Here is a 25,401-nt window from a genome sequence, read left to right as displayed (position 1 = left end):
ATATTCACTCAAGCCTACATTTTAGCGAACGCGAATAACCGAACATTTTCTTTTACTCCTTCCATCAAGTTTTGCACAGTTTCCTTCGTTACTTTCCTCGCGCAGAACGTCCGTTTGCCTCGAACTGCATCTCGCTGACAACTGCCTTATGCGTCTTCTTGAGGTGAGGTTTGACGATTGCCCAACAATTTTCTTTTGAGAGGAGCTTGGTGTATTGGGACAGTTCATGTCCATGAGCACCCTCTAGGCATTGTTCTCATTCACTCCATGGTTTTTCCGTAATGGCAAGATGCCAGATCCGGCAAAATAGAACGGAACAATTGTGTTACTTGAGGAAAGGCAACAGTCGTTTTCCAGGCACTCCTACACATAAGTTTCCTGATTGTTGGTGCCGGTTGCTAACATAACATGTCACTTTTAAAGCCACAGGAACAGATAGCCTGCCACACGAGATATGTTTTGCGAACTTAATGTGTTTGAAAATGTCTGCCACCTTTCCTCTTCCAGTCGATGTATAATATTCTTGTTCAAGAATATTATATATTATGTTCATTATTTGCATGGTGAACACTTACCCCGCTTAGCCCTGTACTGGCAAATATTCAATAAACTTGAAACAAGCTTTTAAATTTCGACGAAAAAAAAGTTTGATTGCTTTTTGATGTCCTTTTGCACTTTTTGTTTCCGAATCATTTAAATACGCTCACAATCTGTGATTGATGGAATCAGTCAGTCGGCAGAATTATTCAAATTCATTCTTAAAGGAATGTGTACAGGTTTTTGAAAATTGCGGAACTGAGCAACCCGTTAGCGTATAAGATCCACATGGAAACTCTACTGAAAATATAAAACTCATAGGTTCGGGCTTTCACGATTGAAAAACCTGTTTTAATCCACCTAGAGGTGCAATTGTGCCTTTCTCATTTCTCTAAACTATGGCACGGAGGCTTTTTATGTTCAACATAATTGTGGAAATGTCCATTACATTCTTAGTACACTTTGCACCTTTACACAATGGCATGCCAGCCACGAACTTGATGAGCTACGTGTCGACGGTGAAACACTTGAAACAAAAAATATCATACTTCATTAGCCTAATCAGCATTAGATCAATGTTATCTGCTTGCTAACTCATTTTGTCATGCGGGGGTGGGTATGTGAGGAGGGCGAAAGTCCCATGAACGAACGACTTCCCAGCTTAAATTGGTATGCTTTGTGATATAGTGGTGGTTTAAAGATGATGGGGTTGAAAGGGAGGGGTATGAGGGCTGGATGGGGTGGTGGTCTGAGGGGTGATTTAAGGAGATTTTTAAAGGAGGGTCGCGAACAGTAGAGGGGGGTGTAACCCCTCTCCGTAAACCATCAACTACGCTCCTGTTAAAATCCAGAAACCCTAAACGAGTTGAAAAAAATTAGGATTAGGTTGACGTTTTTCAGAGTGATTGCATAACCTTTCTATATGAGAAAGGCAAAAATGTGCCAAAATCCAAAAAAGTGAATCGTAGTCAAATTTTTTTTTCGAGTTTACATCAAATCTCGACGTTTCATGCACCTTGAACACATTTAGCATCAAAAATAAAAATTCAGTTTTTAATTTTTCCTATAGTTTATATGAGAAATTTCTGTGTGGCCGCACTCTGAAACCCGTAATTCCGGAACCAGAATTCCGATCGATCCAAAATTCAATAGCAGCCGATGGGAAGGTTGCACCTTTCATTTGAGACTAAGTTTGGGCAAATCGGTCCAGCCATCTCTGAGAAAAATGAGTGACATTATTTGACACATACGCACATACATACACACACACACATACACACACACATACATACATACACACACACATACAGACTTTTTCCGATCTCGACGAACTGAGTCGAATGGGATATGACACTCGGCCCTCCGGGCCGGGATTAGGTTGACGTTTTTCAGAGTGATTGCATAACCTTTCTATATGAGAAAGGCAAAATATGAGTTCAATTTGAACGAAAGTTTGCCTGTCCCTTTGATTTGAGTGATTATTACATACATTTATTTCCGCCTTGATGAGACATGATTTTAATTGAAGAAATGATAAATTCCCTGTGACTGGAGTTGCAGTTTGCATTAGGATCAAATGCAGTGATTCCAAAATACATACGACCTTAGAATCACTGTGTGAAAAGACATTAATTAAAAAAAGGGGGTTCCCAGTCAAATCAATTTACATAGAAGCACATGGTACTTTCATCCACGTGATGTGTAAATCTGCCCCTCGTTATTAGTTATTATTAGTAAGTAAGAAAAAGAAACGAAGCTTCAGATCGCTGGGCTGTTGTTTGCTGTTAATTGTACCCCTGAGAAAAAAAAAGTATGACTAAGATAACCGACGCGCCATTAGCAGTGATCAAGGTTAGAATTAAAGTAATAAATCATTATTTTATTACCATGATGGGAAGTGAGAATATAAATTTATATTTAAAATGTCTAACAGTACTACAAAATGATTTGGTTACAGATATCGTGGAGAAATCGTGACACTCAGCAACGATCAGCTGCTCTTTATCACTTACCAGAAGAGAAACCATGCCATCACAGCAGGAATTTGAAACCCATGTGCAAGGATGCAAAATGCCTACCTTTTCTGCGGCTGTAATTTTTCTGCCTACATTCTCATTTCTCTTTTGACGCTGCTGTCGTCCGCTATTGCAGGACGCCCAGCGCTGTACGGCAGTCTGTAAGCAAAGCAGTAACATGACAAAGAAATACTGCCCCCAGTACAGCCACCAGATGCGAGCGGTACAGCTTCTCTTTCCTTATTTTACACTTTTTAATATTTTTAATCTATTCAATATTTTCAATCATAAACGGCGGCAATAAATGCGGTTCGTTTACGCCACGACCGGCATCATCGCTTTCGTGTGCGGGCCTCTCCCTTTAGGGCCCCGTACACGAGGCGTTAGTAATGTCATTACTGAGCAGTAATGTCACTTTTAATGAACGTGTAAGGCGAGTAATGATGGATTTCCCATACAATTCCAGTAATGACACTACTTAATAGGGGTCATGCATAAATGACGTAGCATTTTAGGGGGTAGGGGGGGTACACCAAATTTGTGACGAAGTGTGACGAGGGGGAGGGTAGGGTCAGAAGTTGTGCGACGTAGCATTAAGTTTAATTTTTTTGGCGGGCATCAAAACCCATTAATTAGAGAAAACAATTTAATGTTCCTCCATTCCTAAGTTGATTTTCACGCGGTTTTTCATTTTGTAAATTTTACTGTTCGCGGAATGGCAGGCTCGCAAAGAAAAGGATAGATTTTTCATGCGGATTTAAATTTTCACATTAGTTAGCTAATATTTCTAACTAGTAGACTTATTTTGGTAGCTGAATTAAATTTTCTTTCGGATTCAATCAAAGAAAATTTAGTAATTTAGTTGAGCTTATGCTTCCTAAAATCGTTGGCAGCTGCAGCTTTGTGAACTTTTCTTCATGCTTTATGACATGTAAAATTCTAAACAAAACTATCCACACTATATTTGTCATGAAATGGGCTTCTTTTGTGGGTAATTTGCTGTTATAATGAAAATGTTGATAAAAGTCGTCAAACATTTTGTAAGGACATATATTTAAAAGAATTGAAAAACATATGTAATTTTTTCATCTCCCGGTCACGTTGCGGGGGGAGGGGGGGGGGGTTAGAGATATGCTACGTCAATTACAAGGGGGAGGTTAGAATTTTGTGACCAAATGCTACGAGGGGGGAGGGAGGGGTCGAAAATCGCCAGAAAAAAGCTACGTCATTTGTGTACGGCCCCATAATGACACTTTTATTGCGCGTGTAAGGGTCCCTTTTGACTATGCAGAGAAAAGTGTACAAAGCGAGAGAACAAACTTTACTACGCCACACTCTCACCGAGCAGTCGGAGTACAGCAGCAAAACAAAAATGTATTCTACTGACACATTCTTTCGTGACGTTACAACGATTTGATGATTCTTCATTCCATAAATATGTTATAACTTTATCAAATGAACGCCTACATCAAAACTTATCACAGATTCGGAAAGCAGACAAAATTTCACTAAAGATTTAATAAACATAAACTGAATATACTGGAAGAGGATTGTTTTATGATCGATAATGTAACGTGACGTTACAACGCGTCACAAATTAGAACTTTCAACGTATTTATAAAAAAGTCAAAATATCTGCTCTATAAGATTTTTTATCAAGAACAAATCTTCTATGATGTATTTCTAAATAGCATACGAATCACTAGGTGTCATTAAATATATTTTTTATTGTTTTGTTTCTTATAAAGCATCTTTTAACTTTCGTGACGTTACAACGCTCCTTTCTCAGAAAAGCGATATCTCATTGCGTTGTAACGTCACGAAAATCTTCAACTTTTCTAAAACTCCGTAAGTTACGCTGGTGCTATTGTTTTGAGTAAAATTTTAAATATTTATCACATTTAGCCATGATTTAATGATAATTAACTCGAATAACAATATGGGGTTGTTGAAAAATCACGATACAGTTAATTTTTTGATTGTAGCAGAAATTATTGATCAAACTAAGAAAATTTTTATTTCATATCTTGTTGTGGATAGAATTGAGCCATTAGACAAATTTATTTATTTGACACGGCTCAATATGGTAGTTTAACGGAGCCAAAATGGCAGCTTTCATCACATATTTCACAATCAAAAATAAATTGGCAGTACTGCTTTCTTTAATTTGGTAAGGAATCAGGTTCCCGATCAGAGTTTATAGCATGATATTTGTATTGTTGGGCTTAAGCAAGTGGATTTAAATGACAAAGCGAGCACAATTTAAGCGCCAGACAATCGACAATGCTAAGTACTCTGAAATATTGTATATATTTTAGTTACAAAGATTCAGAGAAAAAGAACACGTCACATCGCCGTGATGAATGTGTTAATCGTCAATTCGACGGAATTTTAAATGTCTGCAAGCACCAATAAACACTCCCTCATCTATCTTTTTTGAGCTCATTTAAGATGAGCCAAATCCTTTTTATCCGACTCTAAGCAATTGAGACGATTTAGTGTGGTCACCCGGATAGGTCTCTGTAGACCCAATTATGTTTTTGCAACCTCCCGTAAATTCGGATACATACCCGTCTATATTGGATTTATTTCGATTATGTAGCTTCGACGATGTATTTCGGCTTATAACGGAAGAATTGGTTAGTTACTAACTGACGGCACGTGCGACTACAACAGAGGTTGCAGACAACCTTATAACGGGCGTCTCGTCGATGATGGCGAAGTGTGGAATGGTTGATTACTGTGAGGAAAGATATATTTAGGGAACGCATTATTATTCATCGCTAAATACTAACTCGAGAACACAGTTCAAAAATTCCATCGCATGTCCTGGACTACGTTGCTGTTAGCGTAATTGCATCGGAACGTGCCATATGACCGGCGCCGAGGAGAGTACAGCGTAGGTGGACTTTTAAATGAAATATAATGTGACGTTGCTCAATCGTTTTTTAAAACACCTTCTCTAGTGCATTCAAGTGTTGTAGATCAAATCTTACATAAAATTTCGTTTATTTTCTGAATCTATAATTAGGTTTGATGAAGGAGTTCATTTGAAAAAGTTATAAGAGATTTATAGAATGAAGGTTGGTCAAATCGTTGTAACGTCAAGAAATAATGTGTCGATGGTATATAACCCCTTAAGCACTTAAGGATATACATTTTGAATTTATGAATATCACGCCAGTATAATTTCCTGTTTACGAAACAACTTGAAAGCATTTAAATAAACCATACGTAGGAAAATTTGACACTATATCTGATAAATCATTCAAGCGTCCGATAAAAGTTGAATTGCGTGACGTTACAACGCAAAGTGTACCCTGTTCTAACTTAAGTTCCGAATATCCAATAAAAGAAATTGTAGGCTTTTTAGAAAAGTATTTTCGAATACAAAGAGAATCCGGAATATAAATTTGAACAAAATTTTAGTTTTTTAATTAAATTAAAAAATGGGAATTTTTCGTGACGTTACAACGCAGAAACATTCAAAACTTCTATTAGCTCAAAAAGTATTAGTGGTCAAATCAAGAAAAAAATCTTTCTAGTTTTACTGTTCTACACTCAACAACGAATAAATTCTTTTAAACAGATAAAAATTTCAATAATAGTTTCATGAAATAGAACTTTTCTTAGAAGTCAATAATTCAGAAGCCATTTTCCGTGAAATTCAACTTACTTTTCTATATATTTTTCAACTATTTGTCCAAAAGCTAATAGTTGGATTACATAACTTTTCAATGGTTTAAACACTACCGAATCGAGGAAAAAATATTGTGATACCAAAACAAGACAAAACAAAAACGTCCTTCTGGTGTACAAGCCCGCGGAATGTGTCTACTGCTGTTCGGGAAAATGTACTCGGTTTGGCTACTGTTCTGGCAAGAGCTGTAGTGATGCGTCGCTATAGCGAGCTGTACGGCTTGTGCAAATGTAAATATACCGAAAAAACGCTTTTAATCCACCTAACAGTGTGATGAGACATTTCTTATAACTCTTATCACTCTCTTCGGATATTATATCGTTTGAGAACATTTAGAACTTGATGCTTCGCGATGTTTTTGATAACACATACTACATGGGATAGTGGCAGGACTCAGAGAATCACTCAAATCAGCATAGGACAACATCAGTGCTAGAAATCTCAAACCAAATCAATGGGAAGGCGAAAAAATGGCCCATAAAATAGACATATAAACGAATTATTGCTAATGCTCTGTTAATAAAATATCTAAATTCCTCAATCAATGCATTGTGGTGGGAAAACTGATTTTTCTAAAGGGGTTATGTATATTGTACTGAGCCAAAAAAAAATTTTTTTAATCGATTTGAAGTTTATACTTTACTCAAATTTCCAACGCGACTGAGAATTAAGAAATCAACGCTTTTTCTTTAAAAAACCCACCATTCCACTATGGGTCACAAGGGCGGTTTTTCGGTACAAAAATCAATAACTTCCAAACCGTTCATTTTAGAGAAATTATGTCTGAGAGAATATTTTTGGAAATTAAATTTTCTTACTTTTAAAGCAAAATGTAGCTAGGGTGGTCCTCTCAAACATTATTTTCGAAAAATTATGTTCAGAACTAAATGGTGTAGCAAGGTACTTACTTCAGCAAAGTTGTAGAAAAATATTTTTCAAGTAACATTTTCAAATGCATCAAAGTTATAGCATTATAGCATTATTGGTTTTCATGTTATAATTATTTTTCTTCTTTATCTTAGGGTGTCATTTTAGTGCTTCTGAAAAAGTCAGTTTTTTAACTATAACTTTTTAAATAGTTAGTCTATCTTCATACTCTCTATGAAGCAATTTTAGTACTTTTCATTGCGCATATTTCTGCTGAAGAATGTGAATCGATATCATTTTTCGTTATCGAATTACGATCATTTTTTTAAATAAAAATGATAGTTTTCAATGACCTCTAACTCAGAAGGTTGCAAAAACTAGCAGCTAAATTTGTACTCTTTCGAAAGTGCATCAAAAATACTGTAAAATATCTCAAAATCAACTTTTGCTTTTTTGTCATTCAGCGAAAAATGTTGACATCAACATTATGATTAAATGACATCAGCATACGGCTGTTTTTAAGGGTCTGGTCATTGCCATTTAGAACCTGCTTTACTAGATCAAAAAGTCGAGTTGTTAAATGATTTTTTGAGCTTGTCAAATATATGTACACAAATATTTAAAACGTTAGGCTCAGACAGATATTTATTTTACTATTCTACGTAACTACTTTATTATCATCGTCATCCTCATAATTATTATAATCACAATCATCAACATCATCAGCATCGTCGTCGTTATAGTTATCTGAATCGTGTCTCTTTTCTCAAAGTGCTAACTCATTTAATATTGAACTTATTTCAGTGCGTTTACTGTATCGGGATCTTCTAACTGCAAGAACCGGATTAGACGAGTCCATTGCTCTAAAGAAAACATCTTCCATGTTCGCGACTCTTGAACAATTTCTACCGTGACTCAGTCGATCGTTCCGAGCCTCAGCTCCTTGTTCGCTCATGAAACTTGTTGGTAATGGAAGTGTAATATAAAATGTAGCGCATTTTGCCTTAAAAAGCAAATGAATTAAGGATTACCCTTCATTCTGTTCTAAGTAAGCGACGAATTTCTGTGAATGCTGGTTTGGGAGGAAGTGCAGTTTGAATCTTTTGTAGGAACTGTTAACGGCTTCTCAAAATATTTCGAATTTTTATCGAGCACTTTCGTCTCAATTCGATTACTGTCTTTCCAAAATTGATCAAACCTTTTACATGTTTTAATTGTTACAGCTTTTGCATTCTGAGTGAACTTTTTTTTCATTTTGTCCCACATCAAATTATCTCATTATTTCCTCAAACACAACTTTTATTTTATTTTTATTTTCACCTTTGGCCACTTTCCAGAGATCGAACAACTTTATTTTATCCATTTTAACAGCACTAATAATACAAAGCACTACACGCGTTGATCAAAGCAGTCGTCGGCTACTGCGATTCGATTCATGAATGAGATTGATACCAATTAAACTGTCACGACTCGTGGTGTTGTTGTTTATATTTGACATCGAAGGGCAAAAATGCTAACGTTGATTTTGAAATATTTTATAGTATTTTTGATGCACTTTCAAAAGAGTACAAATTTAGCTGCTAGTTTTTGCAACCTTCTGAGTTAGAGGACATTGAAAACTATCATTTTTATTTTAAAAAAAATGATCGTAACTCGATAACGAAAAATGATATCGATTCACATTCTTCAGCAGAAATATGCGCAATGAAAAGTACTAAAATTGCTTCATAGAGAGTATGAAGATAGACTAACTATTTAAAAAGTTATAGTTAAAAAACTGACTTTTTCAGAAACACCCTAAGTTAAAGAATAAAAATAATTATAACATAAAAACCGATAGTGCTATAACTTTAATTCATTTGAAAATGTTAACTGAAAAACATTTTTCTACAACTTTGCTGAAGTAAGTACCTTGCTATACCATTTTGTTCGAAAAATAATTTTTCGAAAAGAATGTTTGAGAGGACCACCCTAGCTACATTTTACTTTAAAAGAAAGCGAATTTAATCCCCAAAAATATTCTCTCAGACATAATTTCTCTAAAATGAACGGTTTGGGAGTTATTGATTTTTGTACCGAAAAATCGCCCTTGTGACTCATAGTGCATTCAAAGAAAATCAACAGTGCATATTTCCAGACTTGGTTTTATTTCCAATTTAGAACTATTGTGTTTTTTACATCCTAGATTGCATGATTCAGTGATCGAAACCCAAAACTTCATGAAGTATTTGAAATTATTAAATTAAAATTTGTGTTTGCTATTGAAATTGACAAAATGATTGTATATATAGTATACATAATGTATAGTCCCTTTGGCGATTGTTTACTTTTTCGGTCCCACCTATCAGCATTGAAGTATCGCCCTTACGTTTTTTTACAATACCAATTTTACAATTGGTGGGGGTTTAGTGAAAATCGATCTTAATGTCTAAACGGCATAATTCCGAAACCGTAATTTTTGAAGTTTTAAAATTATGCAGAATTAATTTTTCAGAAAATAGTAACAGAGCAAATAAGTACCAAAGTCCAAAAAATCAATTTTGTCAAACGTTATTTTTTCGAGTTTACATCAAATCTCAATGTTTCATGCATTATAATGTCATTTGGCATCAAAAATACAAATTTGATTTTGAAAATTTTTCATTTCAGTTTATATGGGAATTTGTTGTGTGATTGCACTCTTCAACTCGTAACTCCGGAACCGGAAGTCCAATCAATAAAAAATTCAATAGCAGCCGATGGGAAGATTGTACCTTTCATTTGAGACTAACTTTGTGCAAATCGATCCAGCCATCTCTGATTAACAGAGGTCACATTTTTTCCACATACACACATACACACACATACACACACATACATACAGACATACATACACACAGACATTTTCCGATCTCGACGAACTGAGTCGATTAGCATATGACACTCGGTCCTCCCGGTCGGGATAAGATCGACGAATTTTAGAGTGAATGAGAAAGGCAAAAACATTTTAAGCAATTGTTGAAATTTATGCATTTTTTGTTGAGCAGTTCTATGTTTCATAGAATTAAATCAATTTTAACTTCGCTTCCTATTAAATAAAGACCCTTATTACAGTACATCTCTACAAAAACGAGATCAATTTGAAAACAAATCTGAGGATTATGATTGATTACAGAACTCTGGAATTTTCTATTGGAATGTTTTCAGACAGGAATTTGATATTGATGCTATTAGACAACTGTGAAATCAAGACCAAGAGATCAGTTACATATCAGGACCTCATTCCGACAATTTATCAAAAGTCCTCATGATGTTTACAACAACAGGTTATCAATCTACGGATCAGATAATTGTTATTGTAATATTGAATTAAATCAGTCTGCATCAATAAATTTTCAACTTCAATCCAATTTTTTTTGGGTGTTGTGGGGGGGGGGGGGGGGTTGCATGGTGTTAAACCCCAAAACCCCCAAACCGCCGTTGCTTGGAGTTATTTATTTCGCTTCTCATTTTCCGATATGTTTCAGATCGATCCGATGGTTATAAGTTAGCAAAATTGCAGTCAGAAAGTTCGCACAAATGAACATTTTTGTACTGATAAGTTATCAAGTTCCTTCCAGATAACTTGGAAGTGTTCGGTGATTATTTCTAGCGGTTGTAGATAGTAAAATGAAATACAAAATTCGTTTTATCGAAATAATGTTTGGCTTATTTCAATGGATTATTACTATATTGAACAATAAATAAGCGACAAAGAGTAATCAACAAACAACAAGCCATAACTTTTAAAGTATTCAAAATAGATATTTGAAGTCTTCAGTAACGTTATTCGCAAAAGTAAGAGCTACAAATTTGCTGAAGGCATCATTTCGATATAATCACTTCCAAAAAAAATTTGTGAAAATATCTCACTCATAGGGGGATTAATCAGCAAAAGCACAATACCAAAAGAAAGGGCATATTGCCTCCATTAAATTCTCCGAAGATACTATTGACCTAAAATAAGCCGTTTTGGCGTTAATAATAGATTACATGTTTTTGGTCATATTTCTGGCTATGGGAAATGATAAAAATCTTTCGTCCGCATTTAATGTTAAATATCTCTTTTGATAATAGTACGATTTCAACAATCTATAGCTTGTTCGAAAGGTATTCGTTAAAGCTGTCTAAAAACATATAAATTGTTAATCTACATTGTCAATTTCGGCAGATAATTTAAAAAAACTGCAAAAAACGCCATTTTTGCGCATTCAAACATTCATATCTTGGAAACTAAACATCAGAATCAAAAACAAATTAATAGCGTTCATACTGTTTTTTAGTTCTTTCATTTAAAATTGGTTTGGATAAGATCGGTTCAGCCATTGCTGAGAAACACGAATGAGAATTTGTCCGTTACATACACACACACACACACACAGACACACACACACAGACATTGTCCCAAATCGTCGAGCTGAGTCGACTGGTATATAAGACTCGGCCCTCCGGGCCTCGGAAAAAATCTTGAAAGTTTGAGCGAATTCTATACATTTCTTTTATAAGAAATGTAAAAATGTAGTTTACCAGTACCTTTGGCATCCCCGCCCATGTGTGTTACCCGGTGTCGCGAAATTTATTGATCCAACCGAACATAAGATGGAATAGCTACGACTAACTAACTTTCGTTCACATATCATATCATAACAAATAGACAAGATGACATATCAACTTAATTTTTCTTTTAATTTATTCAGTTCTCTACAGATTTCATCATGATAAAATATACGCTTGAATAACATCTTCAAAGTTTGGAATTTTCAATCAAAAATGACCTTTCGGTTAAGCAAACTTGACGCGATTTGCTGCCAAAAATACATATTTTCAAACGAAATGAGTTTCGTGGATGATGGATTATCAACTAAACAAAACTGGTTGTTTAGTGTGATGAATAACCAGAGAAGAGCCTAAAGACCCTATTTTATTCCAATAAAAAGGACTGTGTCATGCAGTTTGTACTCGAAATGTCCATTTTTCGTCAAAAATAATACTGAAGCCAACGTAATCACTTGCGAGCCTTATCGAGACATGCTTAAGCACTAGTTGCTTCTAAAAGTTGTTACACAAGATTTGGAAGACGTTTTGTCTAAATAAAATGGGGCAACTAGTCGTACATATTGCATATACATCAAAGTCAGATCACCACAGCTGTCAGTATTACAAAAAGACGACACTCCAGGGAAAGCCTGTCCTGACTGCTTCTAAGATTAGTTCATTTATAGTAATCTAAACAAGCACACAGCTGTTGTACAACCGACGCACACTGAGGAAAACAACAGCAAAATATTTTAAAATCCAATGATTTTAATGACCACTGAAGAAATTGAACTAAACAAACAAATTTAAATTGGCGAAGCTCAATAAATCCAATGCGATCTACCCGACTTTGTGCACAATAATAACGGTGGCAAAATTTACCCCGATATATTTATTAGTACCGAAAAATATCAAGGGAATTCAATAAAAATTGTCTTTCTCTACTCTTTCTATATTTCTAATAGTTCAGCTAAACTTTTTTGAAACGGTTCAAATAATTCTAATCTTAAAAGATGTTTCAACACTAAATTTTATGCTGTTGAAAAATATGATAGTTGGAAAACATAAAAAATTACTTCACATTAACTTTATTGCATTCAAACATACAACATTTATTTCACACAAACTGGCATATTTTGCAATTAAAACGCCCCAATACCCCAAACTCTTTTCTAATCAAGCTTACGTCTAGTACCTCTAAATCATCAACCAGCAACACCAGCCGAAATGTTTACATGTTTATTTCGACAAGCATATGCAACATATAAATATATTTACTAATTTACTACAGTTAACTCTCTCTATGTCGATATTCTCTATGTCGATATTTTTCTCTATCTCGATTATTTCGTAGGTCCCTTCAGATCGCACGTATAAAAACTCCTCTATGTCGATATTTTCTCTATCTCGATATCTCCCTATCTCGATGTACCTAGCTTTATATTTGCCTGCATTATTCTCTCTCTATGTCGATGTGTTTTTTTTTCTCTCAGGACATCACAAAGCATATACATAATGAAATGAAAATCGTCGATCAGGGCGCTAAGTCCTTCAATATTCTGCATGTAGGGACAGTAAAGACATGATTTGGGGTGAAGTGGATATTCAATGTTTTCCTACGAGACTTTGTAAAACGAATTCATCTTAATCTGCATATATCGAGGTTTTCTAGAAATTATGCATTTTTAGGTTCAAAATTTTAACTTTAACGTGCTATAAAAATATTTAAAAGCACGGAAATCATTCTTTCGTGGTCAAAACAATTTTTAAATTAGGGGAACATGGAGAGACTTGACCAAGCGCAGAATTCTATTATTGGTTATGACGTGTTCTATTAGGTTCTTAAAAAAAATTCAAAAATATTTTTATACTAGTTTCGGTCCGTCAAGGTAATTTTAAAAGTTTGGAATGAAAAATGCTTTCCTTATAGAAAAGATTCCCCATTTAATAAATTTGCGTTAAATGATGTAATTTTGTATCAAACTTTGTATGGACATATCTTCTCGCCTAATAATTATTTCTGAAGTACTCATACATTATTTTATACTTTATGAACTAGTGAATGATTTTACATAAATCGGAACATTGAAATAGTTATTACTAAAATTTGCACGAGATTGAACGAAATTGTTGTAATGTTGGGGAGACTTGAGATTTTATGGGGAGACATGACCAAGTGGCAATAAGCCGAAGAAAGATAAAAAAATTCTGATATTTACCTACTGTTAGTTAATCACGTCACAAAAAAATCCCACATCTAACATCAGTCTATATCTTTTTGTACTAGTAAACAAAGTTAGTAGTAATATGGCTGATTTCGTGACGTGTTAATATGCAATGTAAGCAGTACAGTTAATCCTTAAAAGGAAATACATTAAACACAGTCGAAATTTATGAAATGCGACCCTTTTATATTTCTTACTGCTACCTAACGACCTCGACAATATGGAAAAAAGGATTACAGTATTATCTGTCATTTTTTGTTCTGATTTTTCAAAATTCTCTTGGTCAAGTCTCCCCAGGCCTTGGTCAAGTCTCCCCACAGTGGGGAGACTTTACAAAAAAAAACGATCTCAGACAAACTTTTATAACTTTTGAAAAAGTAAGTTAAAAATTCCTCAAAGAATTATGAACACGAATAATACCTTTATACATTATATCTCACTTTGGAAGGATTGAAAACTTTTTTAGAGATTTTGCAGGTTTATCTGAAAACCTGGTCAAGTCTCCTCATGTTCCCATACATGTGCGGCAGATTGATAAACTGCAAATAAGGGATTCCTTCTCAAACAGCAAACTTGATATTTTACAGTGCGAGTGCACTTTACCTCGTCGTCAACTACCCTACTCCCCCTAATTCGCGATCTAAAGCTGGATGTAGACCGCAAGATGGCATGGAAGTGCAATGATGATGTTTTTACTTTCAACTGTCAAAACACATTGAAAGTTAAATTTTGAAATTCATAAACTCAATCAAAATTATAATCAAATGTGATTTCATCTAATGAAAAGAAAAATTGATGAAGAAAATATGTTTCCTACGTTTGAAAAATATCTTGATGGTAAATATCTTGATACACCACTAAGAATTCGTTCTTCCGGTTTCAGTTTATGCTAAAATGAAATTTAGAGATTGAAATCTCAATAAAAACACGATAGTGGGCGAAAATCACTGGATTAAAGAGTGCAGGTATTGAAAGTCGAGGTTATCCACTGATAAATCCAATTTCTAAGTAAACATTTCCCGTATCTAAATCAACCGACCTAACCTCAACAATAAAAAAAATTATTCCGGATCTCAATAATTCGTAATAAAATATCGAGTTCGACTGAATGTTTTGGTGCCAAACGAAAGAACGAGTTTTTTCTTATCACCTGTAATTAAATTTTTTGTGGAACTATGTATTGTTTATCTTAAAACAATTAACATAGTACAACCGTCCTACATCATCAATGCAAGAAAATATTTTTATCATCATTTGACTGGTACCAATAATGAAATCTAGTTGGCGCGTCGATCGGATAAGTTTCACGTTTGAGAGCCAATACGAGCATCTATATTCATTTCCCGGTATGTATTATGATGTCCTGAAGGAAAAGTTGTCTCAAAGAAAATCATTGTGTTCTATATGTCGATCTCTCCCTATGTCGATGGTCCCTTCAATATCGACATAGAGAGAGTTAACTGTATAAATTTTTTGTGCCAAAATATTGTAAAACCTATCAAATTAACATTTTGCATAGTAAATGAGGATCGTATTGTGAGTAGTTCTAGATCATTTTTACAGAATTCTGAAATTTGGGCCACCCTACTATACAGGCTCTAATCACGTATACGACTAGTTCCTATCAAAACCGAAAAAGTAGGTTATGAATCTCTACACAGAAAAACAGCTTATTATAGTGACTCAATTTTGTTGGTTTCATTTCAAATTAACGGTTGATTTTAAGCATGAATTCGAAACTACTTGGCTTAGGGTAACTTGGGGCTGTTAAGACTGTGGGAATATTTCCGACCCCCTCGATGTCTCAGAAAATCTGACAAATAAAACAAATAAATCATTCTAGGGGTGTTTCAGCTCAGAAAAAATTAAAATTTCGCTTACTTTCGTTCCTCCTGCAACAAAAATAATCCAAATTTTTTTTTTTTTTTCTGAACTGAAACGCAACTCAGCGTACACCTTAAAATGTTAAAGTTAAAGTGGACAAACTGTTAATTCTGCGTAATTCTGTTGATTCAACATAATTACCGCAGCTGTTAACAAAAGTCAGGATTGATAAAAAATGCACCACTAATCATTAAAACACGAGTCTGTGTAAAGTACAACTCTTCTTATCACCTAATATTTGTTTGATAATAAACCGAAAATAAACCCTTATCAACGCAACGTTGGTGGCAAATCAGTGGATCATAGATAATACGATGTCCTGTGTTTTGAACGTCTTACATATTCCACGACTGCAATTTAGGACGGCACCGGTTGTTGAGTGCTAAGCGTGACCGCCACTCACCCCAATTGGTCTGTGTTCAATCCCAGCCGAGGTCGTTGAGATTGTTCTGAGGTGAAAAAAATCTGTTATCACGCCTTACTGCGGAAGAGAAGTAATGACATTGATCCATAAGTTGATGGGTCCGTTTTTCAGTCCAGATAGTGGAGTCATATCGCTGGTATCGGTGTTTGGCTTCGTAGCGGAAATAGGCTGACGGAAAACAACTAGAATGTGAACAAGAAGAAGACTGCAATTTATCTGTTTTCAATTGCAATATTTCACGATCACTTCAACACAGTGAGTTCTGCTATCACAGCACTACAAAAACAACAACTTGAGAGTGCTAGGTCCGCCTTTATTATATTCAGGTACATTTATGACATTGCATTATACCGGTGTATCCGGTGTTACACTCATTCACTCTTTCCTATTTTACACTATACCGGTGCTATCGCTTGAGATATCTGACGTTTAAAATACGCACACTGAGAGCTCGCATTTTTATACTACCGCCCTCCCCTTAAGACCAGAAGCGGTTTGTTTTCCTCCCAATTCGCAGTGCAAATGATTTCTTTTCCTCCCAATTCAAACGTCAAAACGGCACAATACCAACGCAGCTGGATAAGTCTATTGGCATCTTTATGCAGAAAATATATATATATAAGGGACACTAGATGCTTGGGGTGGATGTTTTGCGAATAAACTGTAGCAAATCTTTCAAAGTTTACATAATTTTTGCATTTTTAATAAAATTGGCCTTAGTTGTATAAAAAATTAAAGTGAAGTGGAAGGAAACTAATTTTCTTCAAGATGGTAATAGATTTATTATGCAAAACAGGGATAATATAGCATATTTTTAAATTTTTCTTTCTGAACCGGTATAAAACCACTTCGTACAAAGTTGTGTATGTTCGAAATGAGAGCTAATTCTTGCCAAAATTGAATTTATACTGGTTATGCTTTGATTGGTCCTTTAAATATTCTTAACTCGGGCGGTTGTTAACCCTAACCTAGAAGCTCAATATACACATTTTCGAAGATTTCATATGTTTAACTTGAGTGTATCTACAAAAAACTATTATCATTAATTTCCAAATTGTTTTTCTTCCCCTCTGAGTCCATTATTTACTATAACTGATGCGTATTTACGAAAAAACATAAAAAAATTATATCAAATTACTTACCGAAGATATGAAAAACGCACAAACATCCACCTTATCTTGTTTATGCTATTAATCTGTAGATGTCGCAACAGGAATTGAACTTAACAGCAAGATGCCAAAAGGTGAAAATGAAAACGCTATTGGCGATTTGCGGCGAAACTAAACTTAGCCATGCGACACCTATGATTCAGCTCATGAACTGGCAGAATTATGCAGTTTGTATTTTTTTCACTCGCAAGTGAGTCGTAGATTCCAACAAAACTTCATTTTATTCACAGTAGGACAGTAGTAGAGACCTAGAGAGGGGCTAGTTGGCGGTGTTTTCAGTTTTCACAGTTTACCGCTTTGATTTAGGAAGATCTTTCAAAATGGAACGCCTTGCATAAAATGGTAGACTATTGGCAACATCCCCGTGTTTGTTGCATTGTCTTTGGTTTTATAGACAAAAATAGGTGACCCGGAAAACCCGCCAACTAACCCCGTTGAGTGTCTTTTCAAGAAAACTGTATATTAAGCGACATTTGCTATTATATTTCAGTCTCATTACCCCAGTCAAAATGACTTCCACGCGTACTCCATGATCAAAAGCAAACATTCGAAATTTTTCAGGCAATAGGGATCTTTAGGAGTGTGAGGGTTAAGGCATATTCTGATGCAGATTAGTACCGTGAGTTAATATCTCAGTCCTTTTTCAATTTTTTGGCCCGAAACTATTGAAAAAAATATTTTTTAGTTTGTTTCCTTTTAGGACAATAACTTGGGATGGCAGGCTGCTAGCGGATTGAAAAAGTACCAGATCATGCTGTGTGGGGTGATGTTCCGATTAACAATGAGGCGAACGAGATATTTGCAGATACGTCATTTAGTAGGACAACTGTCAGTTTGCTGGTTGAATTTAATTTGGTTTTTTTTAAATTTAAAAATCATAAAAGAATAACTAAGGTTTAAGAATGATATGAGTGTACTTATAAGGACACACGCTATCAATACATATGAAAAACTGGCACAATTTTTCCAAATTAAAGATTCCTTTTGGCCGAAATAAATATCCCCTGCATTAACGAGATACACAAGAAAAAGATTTTCTTACTTTGGAGTGTACCAGGAAAAAAAAATTTGATCTCTATTTTTGCACTGTAAATTTTACCGCCAACTTGCCTAAACCGCATATTTTATAAAAAACTATTTAAAAAATAACTTTTGTTCAAGGATAGTTGTAATATCTATACGGATACTGAAAGCTCTTTGCGGGCACTATCGAAACATATAATCATTATAATAGCGCTCCATCTGGTCACTTTGGGCTAGTGTAAAGTTTCGTTTGTTGGAATCATTTTATTATGGACCGGTGGCGTAATTTTTTTGGATTTGGTTGTGATAGAATATTAATTCTCTCTCAAAAAAGCAAGGGGCGATCGAACGTTTACGGTGTCCAAGCTCTCTCACCGTGTCCAGAGATGGTACGCTTCGAATTTATGTTGCCTGAAATATCAATGGAAACCGGAACAAAGAATGTTGAAATAAATAAATGGAAGCTCGCTACAACACAAAACACCGATGCTTAATTCTAAAATGTTAAAATTTATCACTCTAATAAATAAGTTGTTGGCTGCATACATTCTCGCTATTTGAATAATTCAACGCGAATACAGTCGCGATTCGCTGGATGGGCCACACCCGCTGTCCATCTATCGAATGGGAATCTACTGGATACTACTGACAGATGTTAAAAACTCTAAAATGGATATTAGTAGTGTTAAGGCATCTGTTCACATCTCTAACTGTTGTCAGATAGATTGTCAAAGTAAATTTAATATTGGCAATCAGATCCTGTTGGACAATGGTCTAACTAATGGAGATCTAGCTTGAAAGTAGTGCTGTTAAAAAGTATCAAATCTGCGAATCACAACTGTACCACTATTTCACAAGAGTTTATAAATATTCACCGATTGATTGACAAATCCACAGAACAACGTTCTTATTTATTAACCCTAGAACGTTACACTGGGGTACCAATGTACCCCACGCCATCTTCAGAGCCGTGTGAAAACGATAATTCGGCATTAACCCTTTACCGACCTGGGACCCCAACCATAATTCAATCTGGAATTCATAGTAAGAGTAGGAAAAGGTGGTACAATCGCGATTCGCTGGTTGGACACTCTTTAACTGGATCGCTTTTCAGTTGGACCTCCGCTAGTTGGACCATTATCCAACTAAAAAGCATCTGAACGCCAAAATCTCATGTCAAATTTACTTTGACACACTTTTACTTTGAATCACGAGTGTATTTTCAATTTTTTATAGGTTTTGCAAATATATTTTGCCCAAAGTGACTGCTGTAAAAGTAGTGTTGTGTGTTAACAATGTATTACTGGTCAGAAATAATATTGAAATTTCAAACCATTTCGTGGTATTTTCTAAAACTCTAATTTTTTACTTTCACTCTATCAAAAAATGCATTTTTTTAATTATCTCTATTTGAACCGTTTCTAGCCCATTCTTTCAACTGTTAGAATAATTTGATTTTTTTCAAATCGGTTGAAAAATTGCAAAGATATAGTAATTTTTGTGTATTCACTTTTTTGTGTAAGCCAATTTATGTATGATTAGGCAATCCATTAGACGTTTGTTTGACAATTCAGCGGTGGGCTCTGTCAACAGGTCTACTCCTGCGAACAGAAAAAACTCGTCCGACAAACATCTTTCGTTAGTCCGATTCGTTTGATGTTGGTTCGAATCAACGATATTGTTGGACGTCGCACTCCTCGGAGTAACGTCAGAACAAGTAAACAAGAAATAATCAGCTGATCAGAAACATCTCATGAATTGCCTAATTGCTAAATTTCGTACCTGGCCAAGGCTTCTGTCTGTCACGTTACAAGTTAACGCATATTTCATAAGATAAGTTTGTAAAAACGCTAAAATCAGATTACATCACAATTGCACATTATTAAGGTCAGTAAGACGCACATTTTTTCTACAGAAAGTTATTTTCTATCATGAATGGTTTTCGCTTTATTGTCATTTTGATACGTCTGTCACGTTACACAATTTTCGCAGTGAGTTTGGAGGTTGCCCTACTAAATTGAAAAAGTCTGTTCCGTTGGCCCCCAAATTTGCGTGAATACCTAGGGGCAGATCACTTGTGATGCATTTTTAAAAATCAGCTAAATTAAATGCATTTATTTCCATCAAAATATAAATTCATAATGTATTTTGCGTTGCGTGCAATATTTTTGCGTTGCGTGCAATGTTGTTTGCGTTGCGTGTAAGACGTCAAAACCCTACAGAAAAACTAGCCCTACATTTAACGAAACGTCGAACAAAGTGGATCAGCGTAGAACGTTTGTTAAACAAACCTTTTTACGAGGCAGTGCAAAGCTGATGCAAAAATGGAAATTAAATGCATTTTTTTCAATTTGATGCAAATTTGTTACACATTCTTAGAGTGATCTGCCCCTAGGTGAATACAGTTTTATGTTGAAGTTTGGAAATCAAAGAAGAGTTTGAAATATAGTTTTCGTGAAGAATAACTTCTTTTTCGATTTTATGAAGTATTCTCAATGATCTGTCACGTTACAACCAGAATCTGTCACTTGATTGATACTTGATCTGGGAACTGAGTATTGACGGGAAATTTCTTGTTTATCTTGAAAAACATTTTGGTTTTGATGAATAAATGTGCATAACTTATGAAAAGGTCATAATTTCACGAAGTAACACTTTATGTCGAAAGAAAATCTAAAATAATTTAAAACATCTGCATTTTGAAGGACAATGAGCATTTAGAATTGCAAAAACATTTTGAAAAACATTCTATAACTAAATTATTTACACAAAAAAAATTGAATTAGAATTAAAAATTAAATTTAAAATTAAAGATTTTTGAAATATGTTTCAAGTTTTTGTTATAAAATCATATATTGTTTTCTCCCCAATGCAATTATATTTTAAACCTTTATTTAATTAAATTTTAAACGGGGTATGTTTTTTAGTGTTTGGTATTTGTGAGTAACTTAATAAAACCGCGTATTTTCACCACTACACATTTTCTTTAAAAAAAGCAAAATATTTTGGAAAAATTTTCTTAAGAGCATTTTGCTTCGAAATGATATTAACTATTAACGGTGTATGACAAAATTATATTTATGACTGAAAAATATTAGGAAATTTAGAAGCATACTTAAAGTCGTTGTGAAAAATGCTTTCTAACTAATAACTTGCAATGCAATCACTGTTTCTTCTATTTTTAGACTTGCGTTAACAAAAAAAATCATTGTTTTTTGTAATTTTATTTTTCAACTTTTTTGTCTTTTCTTTTTAAAAATTTCACCAAAAAATATTCGCAGAGAAGAATTAGAACTCGCTATCTTATAGTTTTGCTGTAAAAATGACGATTTTCGACCAATATATTTTGAAAGTAGCGTAGATCTCATACGCCCCTTTTAAATATTACTCTTGAATAAAAATTGCTTGTTTAGCAATGCAAAATACTTATGGCGATTTCGCTTGAACCTGAAACTGAGTCAGGTTCTAACCCCAACCACTGTCAGTTCATACATTTTGACAGCAGTTGGGGTTAGGAACTGACTCAGTTTCGCCTCAAACAAAAACCACATTAGTCTCCCATACAGATGAAACGTAAAAAAGTTTCATCAGAGTCAAAGATGCTCATTATTTTTGACGTAATTGTATCAAACTTGATGCAATTGCTTTATGGCAGAAAACATCTGTTACGTTACATACAGAGTGGGAACAACTTGGCAGCTCCTATACAAATCGTTGAAACCACTTTTTTGGGTCTGTGGATCTAAAATGGCGAATCAATCTTTATTCAAGAGCAATTTCTAAAAAAACGTAAACTTGTTCACAGTGAAAATTTTCTTGTTCAGATTTTTTTACTTCCGATAATTCATTTTTGAAAACTTTTTGGGTTTGGTGTTGTTTTGTTATAAAAATAATGCATCTTTATTCCGATGCATTATTTTTAAATGATTCATGATTTTGTGGAATCATCAGCATACAAACAAGCGGCGCTTATGCTAGTTAGTGAGCATCTTCATTTAGTTTTAAGATATTAGGTAGTAATATTTGCATCATCACTTCTGAATTTTTGTGGAATCCTTTGCATCGTAAATGTCGCATGCTGTCAGAAATAAGCAATCGAAGTCAATCCCGCCTTTGTTAAATGCGAAATGAAAAATGATAATCACAAAACTAAATGTATTTAAGATTAACGACAAACTTTCGAGAATTGTCATATGCGAAAGATATTTCAAGGGCGACGGGTGAAGAAAAAGTTCACACTAGAAGCGCACTCAAATCAAATCATGCATTTTACATTTTACATTCGGCACAATTTGTAATCCTTTTATGAAACTCCAAAATGACGAATTAACTTGTTTGTATTTATATTAAATTATTACGCTGTTTTGAAATGATCATCTTGATTACCGCTTCCGAATGTAAATAAAGAAAACAAGTTCGTAAAAGACGTCACGGAATTATTTTCTCGCATAGAAATTTACAGTATCGCAATTTGTGGACGGCGTTCTATGGTGGCGACATCATCCGAAACACGGTGGTTTCATGCAACTTAGGCTAAACGTCAAGTTGCGGGAGGGTTGGTTACATAAGATCAACTGTTTTCTCAAAAATTAATAAAACTATAAGGATTTCACAATACAGTTTCAAAAACTAGACTCAAAATAGTAAGAAAAAATGTAGGTTAGACATTGTATGCAAACTGTTCGTGTGGTCCACAAAACTTTTTCGAATTTTTGATCTGTCACGTTATAAGTTATTAGTTTTTTTATTGCTGCACAATTTAAAAAAAGCATTTTTCCATATTCATCTCAAATTTTCAAGCAATATCATCAGATTTAAATTAGATTATGATGGAAAAATGTGGTTCCAGACAAAATGTTGAAAATATGGATTTTGTTTACCTTTTTAGCTAACAATCTTTCAGTCATTTTCAGGTCATGCAAGAAGCATCAACAAACTTTTATAGAGGACAGACATGGAATTTTTTTCTGGGCTCATAATTCATTTTCTTTAATATTAGAGATTAATATACAAACGGAAACAAAATAGTTTGACGCAAAATTTAATAAAAAAAAATTTCGCCTGTGGTTGCCATTTTCGGAGCCTTGACCACCTTCACATACACAGCTGTTTTCACAATTAAAAGACGAAGAAAATGATATATCATACATTTCTTTTGTTTGAATTTTTATCTGCGAAAATTGCGATCAAACGCGTGGGGTACGTTTGTACCCCAATGCAAGTTCTAAGGCAAGAAGTAAGCATAACGTTCTAGAGGGGTTGTTAGTATGAAGCCAAAAAATTATAACATCGTAGAGAAAGTATGAGCTACTATATTCTGATTCCTGTGTAAAATTTTCTAACAACGGCAGCACTTCAAACTTTATTACACGTCGAAACAAAACAAACAATTGACTTTACGGCCCTTTGAAAAAAAACACGGGATTAGTCTTCTTGTATATAAATAAACTACAGTTCAAAAGATAACGTACAACAATACATCAATATCTTGGAAAGCAATAAATAAATAAAATATATAGGGGACGGTGGGGTATTGTGAACTACATCAATATCCGTTCAGTTGTAAACAGTAAAATCGATGCGACCACTTGCACCTCTAACTACTGACAGGAACTTGCATGGTCGAATATTGCATCAATACGCGTTATTAGCCTTTCTGTAATATGTGGTCTGCTTAGAATTCGGACACCTTATTTATTCTATAGAAGAGCCTCTAGTGACCGGTTTTGACACCGATTTTTAAGTCCACGTGTTTTAGAGAAGAAAGTTTCGTCTCGTTACATGCAGTATAAAAAGAGTTGTGATCGAAAAGAAATTTTATCCTCACGACCTGACGCGCTCAATTCGAAAAAATTGTAAATTTACGTTTCTACCCGCTCTCCCTTACAATAAAACGGTTCGTAATTCCGGTATATCATTCCAAAGCCAGCTCAATGGTAACAAAAATTACCGAATTATGCATTTCTGTTCGAACAATTTCAGCGCACAACCCGATGCATGGTAGAAAACTTATGTTATGGGTTTTAGAAGAGATTCGTGATATTTTCTTCTGACTTACGAATCACCCATACATGACTCGATTTAGGAATCTAATATTAATTATAAATTGAATCTAGACCGCAACAAAAGTCGGGTGAATAACTGATTAGAATTTCTTAAAATTCGTGGCAGGAAACATAGTGGATAATCTAAAAAATAGAAAACATTAAACAAATAGTAGCCGAGACCCTAAGGAAGGACAAGTTTGAATGTAGCTAACTGTTTCAAAAAATGAAACGTGAACTCAACGCACATGACATGTTAAATACTCGACCGTTCTAAATCTTCCATATCAACGAATCAATTCTCAACTAAATATTCAAACTACTATGCTGTAGATTAACAGAAACTCCTCACTGGACCGTAACCGGCGCTCCGCTATAACCGGATTCGGAATGTTTCTAAATTCTGTACTCACATTCAACGCCAACTTGGATGATTTAAATATTGCTCACACCTAGCAAAGGTCACAAACAAAACTCTGAACTCACTTTGCGATCACTCTGTGCCCGGCCCTGGTCGGTCGAAAGTAATTTAAATCCGCACTAGACCGTATCCCGCCTCGAACTGATATGTGTAATTCCCATGTAACTATTATCAGTTCCGTACTGCATAAGCACTGGATTGCAGCGAGAGCGTTGTTTGCGACTTGGGTATTAACGAACTCACTGATACCGCGCGTAGTCCATCAACATTTACGTCGGTTGCGTTCGCACATACAAATCGAGCGTTGCACTTTTGAACGTTGTCGTTCGAATGCGGGTTTAACTATACCTTTATATACATAGGAACGCAGAAGTCAGAAGGATACAAGAGGCTCGTCGGATCCACTATGGGCCACTAGAAGCTATGCCCCCTTTGCGGTAGGAAATATATACAAATTTAAGCCCCCTGCAAAAATTAAGCATATAAAAATTCAGGTTATATGGTGTAGCCCTTTTTCGAAAAGTTGTTCCGAGTAGAT

At 34.8% G+C, this 25,401-nt stretch overlaps 1 protein-coding gene across 2 annotated transcripts in view; it reads right to left on the bottom strand.

Annotated features, from left to right (window-relative positions):
* LOC131678954 (cytochrome b5-related protein-like) overlaps window positions 1-25,077 on the bottom strand; it is a 47,011-nt gene extending 21,934 nt beyond the window's left edge. Inside the window, exon 1 of one of the 2 annotated variants that reach the window (XM_058959412.1) lies at window positions 24,929-25,077. The gene's annotated coding sequence lies outside the window, so the exon portion shown is untranslated. Of the gene's footprint in view, window positions 1-24,855 lie in introns of both variants that reach the window. The other variant, XM_058959411.1, reaches the window with a different exon arrangement.
* Window positions 25,078-25,401: the final 324 nt, after the last annotated feature.

The sequence above is a fragment of the Topomyia yanbarensis genome, chromosome 2, assembly GCF_030247195.1.
Source record: "Topomyia yanbarensis strain Yona2022 chromosome 2, ASM3024719v1, whole genome shotgun sequence".
Classification (NCBI taxonomy): Eukaryota; Metazoa; Arthropoda; class Insecta; order Diptera; family Culicidae; genus Topomyia; species Topomyia yanbarensis.
The sequence above is the reverse complement of the archived record's forward strand: the minus strand, read 5'-3'. Positions and strand labels throughout refer to the sequence as shown.